Source organism: Dryobates pubescens, chromosome 7, assembly GCF_014839835.1.
Source record: "Dryobates pubescens isolate bDryPub1 chromosome 7, bDryPub1.pri, whole genome shotgun sequence".
Classification (NCBI taxonomy): Eukaryota; Metazoa; Chordata; class Aves; order Piciformes; family Picidae; genus Dryobates; species Dryobates pubescens.
Genome location: NC_071618.1, coordinates 35896596 through 35904195, shown reverse-complemented (window position 1 = coordinate 35904195; position 7600 = coordinate 35896596). Strand labels below are relative to the sequence as shown.

The 7600-nt window shown below is 40.8% G+C and overlaps 1 non-coding gene across 1 annotated transcript; it reads left to right on the top strand.

Annotated features, from left to right (window-relative positions):
- The first annotated feature begins 237 nt into the window (after positions 1-237).
- LOC128897361 (U6 spliceosomal RNA) lies at positions 238-343 on the top strand. Its single transcript, XR_008462355.1, has one exon. It is a non-coding gene; the product is annotated as a U6 spliceosomal RNA (small nuclear RNA).
- Positions 344-7600: the final 7257 nt, after the last annotated feature.

Sequence of the window (7600 nt, the reverse complement as noted above, 5' to 3'; positions counted from 1 at the left end):
TTTCTAAGGTCCCTAAAATGATGGACAAGCACCACACAGAACTTAAAAGTAGGAATTATATGGAATGGAATGGAATGGAATGGAATGGAATGGAATGGAATGGAATGGAATGGAATAGAATAGAATAGGAGTAGAATAGGAGTAGAATAGAATAGGAGTAGAATAGAATAGGAGTAGAATAGAATAGGAGTGGAGTGGAGTAGAGTAGAGCAGAGTAGAGTAGAGCAGAGTAGACTAGAATTAACCAGGCAGCACATACACTAAAATTGGAACGATACAGAGAAGATTAGCATGGCCCCTGCGCAAGGATGACATGCAAATTTGTGAAGTGTTCCATATTTTTTTGTGGGGTCTGTTGGGACAGGTTGGACTTGATGATCCTTGGGGTCTCTTCCAACCTTGGTTATACTGTGATACTGTGAGATCATTGAGTCCAACCTAGCACTCAACACTATCTAATCAGCTAAACTATCGCACCAAGCACCCCATCCAGTCTCTTCTTAAACACCTCCAGTGATGGTGACTCCACCACCTCTCTGGGCAGCCCATTCCAATGGCCAATCACTGAAAGTGCTCTAGACCCCACCAAGAAGCCTGAGACTAACCAGATCACTGTGGCTACAACATATGTGTCATGGTCTCACAGTTTACTCTGGTATATTTTAAAGTGTTACCTGTAGCATCTTCCCTCTAGACTTAAAGTCATGTCTGTGTGTGGAAAGCTTTGAAGATCTATTTTTTGTGTGAAAGAAGTCTTAGTTCAAATTTCTGTAGTTGATGAAAGTTTTGACAAGGGCTGTCCTTAGGAGGTTAAAAAAAAAAAAACCACAAAGCTTTTAAAAGGGCAAACAGTGCAGAAAAAAAATAATTACAAGAAGGTTGTGATTTGGAGAACAAGCTTTAAAATTTAATATCTGTATCAATGATCTGGATGAGGGAATTGAGCAATGCCTCAGTGAGTTTGCAGATGACACCAAATTCAGTGGGAGTGTTGATGTGTTGAAGGTAGAATGGCTCTGAAAATGGATCTGAACAGGCTGGATCAATGAGCCAAGGTCAGTTGTATGAGGTTTAACAAGGCCAGATGCCAGGTCCTGCACTTGGGTCACAACAATGCCATGCAACACTACAGGTTTGGGAGACAGTGGCTGGAAGGCTGCCCAACAGAAAAGGGCCTGGAGATGCTGATTGACAGCCATCTGAACATGAGCCAGCAGTGTGGCCAGGTGACCAAGAAGGTAAATAGCATCCTGGCCTGTACCAGGTATAATGCTGCCAGCCCTTGCATTTGGCACTCATGAGTCTGCCCCTCAAATACTGTATTCGGTTCTGGGCCCCTCACTACAGGAAAGAAATTGAGTTACTGGATCACGTCCAGAGAGGGGCCACAAAACTGGGGAAGGATCTGGAGAATAAGTCTTGTGAGGAACAGCTGAGAGAACTGGGATTGTTTAGCCTGGAGAAGAGGAAGCTGAGGGCAGACCTCGTTGCTCTCTGTAACTACCTGAAAGGAAGTTGTAGTGAGGTGAGTCTTGGTCTCTTGTCCATGGTATCACTTGACAGAGTGAGAGGAAATGGTGCAAAACTGTGCTGGGGGAGATTTAGATTGGATATTAGGAATATTTTATTTTCTGAAAGAGTGGTTAAAAGCACTGGAATAAGCTTCCCAGGTGGTGAAGTCACCTGGAGGCATTAAAAAAATGAGTACACATGGTATTTTGGGACATGGATTAATGGTCATGGGGGTGTTTGGTTGACAGTTGGACTCAGTGATCTTAGATATATTTGAGATCTTATATGTCTTTTCCAACCAACATAATTATGATTCAATGATCTATTATGCTAGAAGAGAGATTCTGCTTTCTCAGTGCGCTGCTGTGGTTTTGGTTTGGTGTGGTTTAGTTTTCCCCATGCTTTTTTGACTCAGTATCTTTTCTTAAGCTTAGTTTCTGCATGGTTTTGGGTGGATTTTTTTTACATAGATCATGGGATTATTAGAATATTTGGAAATCTGTGATAAAATCAGAGGTCTGTGAAAAGACAGTGGAGCACCATCTGCCTGTTCTTTCTCATGGTATCGTGAGTTTAGCCAGTTGAGTCTGTTGGTGAGTGATTGATACCCTGCTGATGTCATGCCAGTTTGAAAATTAAAGTGCTGGCTAGAGCAAAGTATCGTGGGGCTTGTAGTTTGGATTGTAACATGAGAGGCTTCCTGTTTCCAGTTGCTGCTCTTGTTTTCTGTTTTGGGGGTGTGGGTCTTTTCTGCTGGTCTGGCTGCACGCTTGGGTGGTGAGGGGCATCATTTTGTCACTGGTTTCTGCCGCTGCTTCTGCTTTTGAGATGGTTTTCTGTGAAACAGGCTAAGGTAATTGTACATTGTATTATTTTCATTAAATGCTCTGTATCTCAGCTCAGGGCTTTTTCATGTTATTTCCCTCCTGCTTTGCATGTGGGGAGCTTGTTTGTCAGAGAGGGCTATCTTAAACCAGGACGGTTTATTTTGGAACCTAATGTGGGGCCCAAAAAGCAGTTGAGATAATGGAGTACTGAGGTGGTGTTGCTGCTGCTGCTGCTGTTGTTGTTGTTATTATTATTATTATTTTAATATTTTCACCATATTGATGAATTTGCTTTCTGGGAGTGGTTGAGGCCAATGTGCTGGGCCCCATCTCAGGTTGCATCACATGATTTGTGGGGGGGGGGGGGGGGTCTTGCTTGTGAGAGTGGGCTGTCTTAAACTACAACATTTGGAAACATGGGCTAGACAGCTGTGTTGTTATAGCCATGGTGATTAAAGTGGGAGTAGCTGGTGGCTGGAAAACAAAAACAAGCATGTTCCATACTGGTAACGTTGTACTCAGTTCTTACCTGAAGGAATACAGTTGTTGTGTACAGGGAAAAATTGGTTCTTGTAGCAGTAGAAGTACATCTGTAAAAAATCTATGACTCGCTGCGTACCACTGGAAAATCTGCAGATATAATTTACGAGTATTCCAGTGGCAGAGACTGGTTTTTACACATCAGGACTTTGGTGCCAGTTGAGCTTTGAGGTTTTTTGTTGTTTTGCTCTTTATCTTGGGGGATGTGGGGGTAGGGGTGGGTAGGGGGGAGTAGGCTTTATTGATGCCATGCCAATAGAAGGGCATAAAGTATTTGCCCGAGTGGTTAGCTGCACTCAATCTGATGTAGAAATTGCTATCCACTTTGCAATCAACATTTCATCCATGATTCTTGTATTGAATTTGTAGTAAGAAATTGTGTACATTGAGTTCTGATGACCATTGTGAACAGAACACTGACTTCTCCTTCTACTACTTCTGTAAAAAGAGATACTAACAGTCAGACATGCTTCCATAAAAATCCCATTGTTCCAGCACAGAAAACTTCATTCCATATAGATGGACCTCTGATTCTCTGCCACAGCTGATGAGACACGGCAGTGTATTCGTTATCTATAGAGTCTAATCCATAAATACAAAACAGAACAGAAATAATTTTATCCTTGAAGTATTCTATTCTATTCTATTCCATTCTATTCTATTCACAACCTGTTTAATGTTAGACTGCATTATTTACCTGTTTATGTGTGATTATGTCATTCTTTACTTTTACAGCTCAGTGACATTTTGGGAGGAGGATATGTGTCTTTAAAAATTCTTTTAATGGATCATGCATGGGAGTATGAGGGCCTCCTGGGGGAGTCAGAATCTGTGTGTAGGATTATTCTTTTCTGAAGAAAAATACTACATCTCATCTAGAAAACTGGCAGCTAATTTTACTGCCATCCACATCTGCAATCATTTTAGACTATACCTATTCTTTCCTCAGATTAGTGCATTCAGCATCAATGAATTCTAAGGAGACAATGACGTACCACAGTGAAATCCAGGGCTGAGGTGGCAGCAGGGCATTTTTCCAAGAAAGCAATCAATGGAAGACAGAGCTCTCAGCAATACTAAGGTTAAGTCACTGATTCAAATACCAGAACTATCTATTTAGGTGCTTAGCCTTAAAATGTTTTGTGTATGTCACAAGTGTACATTAGCCAAAACATTTAATCAACTGCAAAGTTATGAAGAAAAATTAATTCTCATTCATTACTCTCTAAAAAAAAAAAAACAACCAAAAAATCCCCCAGAAATCCTCCAACATTTTAAAGCTGATGAAAAGTTTGAACTATTTATTTGCACAGTAGTTCTATAGACCACTGCACTGCAGAAGTCCATTACATTACAGAAATTATGTCGTTTTAAGGCTGAGCACTGAGAGAGACCATGCAACTTAATAATAACTTGAACTAACATAATTTAGTTTGGTCATTCAGTTTGTCTTTTGAGCTGAGAAACACAGGTTTCTGAAAATCAACAGATCTACAAATGCATATCAAGGTTCTCACATGTTTTTCTTTTTTGTCACCACAGATGGTGCAGTTCACCTCATTGGAACTTTAATTTAAATCTCTGAAAGTGATAAAGTCAATATTGAATTCAGGCACTCATTTGCGTCACACAAATTGAGGCTATTTTTAAAGACAGATATAGTTTCTTCTCAAATAAAAAGTGAAAATGAGAAACTAACAATTGAAAACAGAAACAGCATCAGGAGCAATTGAGTAATCTATTTCTACATGCCACAAATGTCTCCTTACCTTCTGCCTTGTGTCCACAGATTCACATAGCGAATCATGATATTTCTTATTAAATTTTATCAAAGTAACACTGAAAACAGAACTTGAGATGTTCTGGATGGAGAAAAAAATAAAAAGGTACATTCTACAGTCCTCAAAAATGGACACTTTATAAAGGCAATCTTTTATGGCAAGAAAGCTCCCCACTCTGGTGTCCAGGTCAAGGGTCCAGAGATTATTAGCTGCTATTGACCTTCCAGATAGACAATGATGACCTAGAAAACAGAAAAACTGAGAGCTGACTCCCAGCCACTAGTGGTGTCCCACAGGGTTCAGTACTCTTCAATACATTTAATGATGATCTGGATGAGGGGATTACATGTGCCCTCAGTAAGTTTGCAGATCACACCAAGCTGAATGGCTGTGTCAATCTGATACGTGGTGGAGAAGCTTTACAATGTGATCTGGACATGTTAGATCAATGGGCCAAGGCTAACTGTATGAAGTTCACAACAAGGAAGAGTGCCAGATCCTGTGCCAGGGTCACAACCACCCCATAGTAAGCTACAGACTTGAGTGTGTGCAGTTGGAACGTTGCAGCTTGCAGAGGGACCCAGGGGTTGATAGTTGACTGAACATGAGTCATCAGTGTGCCCAGGTGGCCAAGAAAGCCAGTGGCATCCTGGCTTGTGTTAGAAATGCTCTGGCCAGCAGGAATGGGGAGGTACTCAGCACTGGTGAGATGACACCTCCAGTATTGTGTTCAGTTCTGGGCCCCTTGCTATAGGAAAGACATTGAGGTCGAGAGAAGGATGAATCTTGAGGCGTGTGAAGGGCCCAGTGCACATGACTTAAAAGGAGCATCTGAGGGAGCTGGGACTGTGCACTCTGGAGGAGAGGAGTCTGAGGGGGAGACCTCATCGCTCTCTACAACTACATGCTTGATGACAAGCAACAGGACTAAAGGAAATTGTTGCAAGCTGCACCAGGGGATGTTTAGGCTGGATATTAGGAAATTCTTCTTCACTGAAAGGGTTATCAAATATTGGAATTGTCAGGCCAGGGCAGTAGTGGAGTTACCATCCCTGGGGGTGTTCAAGTGTTACGTGGACCTGGTGTTTTGGGACATGGTTTATTGGTGACACTTCAGAGCTAGGTTGAGGGTTGGACTGGATGATCTTTGAGGTCTCTTCCAACCAGATATATTCTGTGAAGTCTGCAGTGCTAACACAAAATTATGTAAGCAGATGTGTAAAATCAATCTAAATTCTTCTTTAGCTACCACCTTGGGGCACAGTTATGTTTTTCTTGATTTTAAAGGGAACCTGATGAATCACTATTTCTTCTCCTCCTCTTCTCGTTTCTGTTGCACACTGATACCTTAGCTGCATTGCCACATATCTGTTAGTAGGGACATGCTCATTCATGTAAAAAAATCCCCAAACAACCAAAAACCCCCAAACAAAACAAAAAAACCAACCAACCAACCAACCCACCAAAACATTAAATATCTTTGCATTTGTGTGTTTAGTTGACTAGATGGTGTTGGATGATGGGTCGGACGTGATAATCTTGAAGGTCTCTTCCAACCTGGTCTGGTCTATTCTATTCTATTCTATTCCATTCCATTCCATTCCATTCCATTCCATTCCATTCCATTCCATTCTATTCCATTCCATTCCATTCCATTCCATTCCATTCCATTCCATTCTATTCTATTCTGTAAGATCAACCAAACAGCCAGTTTTGCCAGCAGTGCTAAGAGAGTGGTAGGTACACACATATGATGAAGGGTAAGCTATAGAGAAAGGCAGGGTGGAGGGAGGGAAATCTTAAGCAAATCTTGTTTCTGGAATGTCTGGAAATTAAAACCCTGGTGTGGATTTTTAGCTCAGACTGGTACAGGACATTATACTCTTTTTTTCAGATCATTTTACCAAAATTCACATATCCACAGAGCATATAAAAGCTTTTGAAAATTTTTAATGGTTCCAAATATGTTCTGGGGGGGAAAAAAAGGACTAATATGAGGATTATTAAATATTAAAATAGAATTATTTCAACTGCAAACCTGTGCTAAGGTTGCAAATAGAAGCCTGGAACAAAAGAGAGAACCGTTATTCCTTTTTGTAACATAAAAACTGAATGAAGACAGCATTTCCTGCAAGTAATACACAATAAATTAAACATTTCTGAACATTGTGGGAAATTTTAAAAAATTTATTGCTCCTGTAGCTTTCTTCTTTTTATTGATGTTATATCTGTTCACCTATAATCTTCAGCAACAAAACAGCTGTATCTAAACATGCCACCATATGTCTATAGAAGTTCATATGTAGAACTCTTCATAAAATAAGCAGTGATATTTTGTCACTTTGATTTCCCAGCATTCAAAGGTTTGGTATCTGAATTTTTTCAAACCACTTCAGAATGCTGTTGAGCACACAAACCCTTTTGAGTGTCCTGCATTTCAGCCTTTGGGTTAGTAGCTGATTTTTCTCCTCAGATCCTCCAGAAGTCTGTAGTCCACATCCAAAATTATAGAGGCTTGGAGATCAGCACTGATAATATCTTTGCCTTGGCTCTCTGAGAGTTTGTCATTCTGTAGGATACTATCTTTCTAAGCCAAGCTTAGTCAGATATCTGCGTACACTATGGTATCTATAGAGACTTTCACATCAATAAGTTAAGCTCCTGAAACAACCTCCCTGACATCAATAATACATAGAATAGAATACATAGAATAAACCAGGTTGGAAGAGACCTTCAAGATCATCGCGTCCAACCCATCAACCAATCCAACTCCGCCCAAGCAACTAACCCACAGCACCAAGTACCCCGTCAAGTCTTCTCCTAAAAACCTCCAGTGATGGTGACTCCACCACCTCCCCAGGCAGCCCATTCCAATGTGCAATCACTCTTTCTGTATAGAACTTTTTTCTAACATCCAGCCTGTATCTCCCCTGGCGCAGC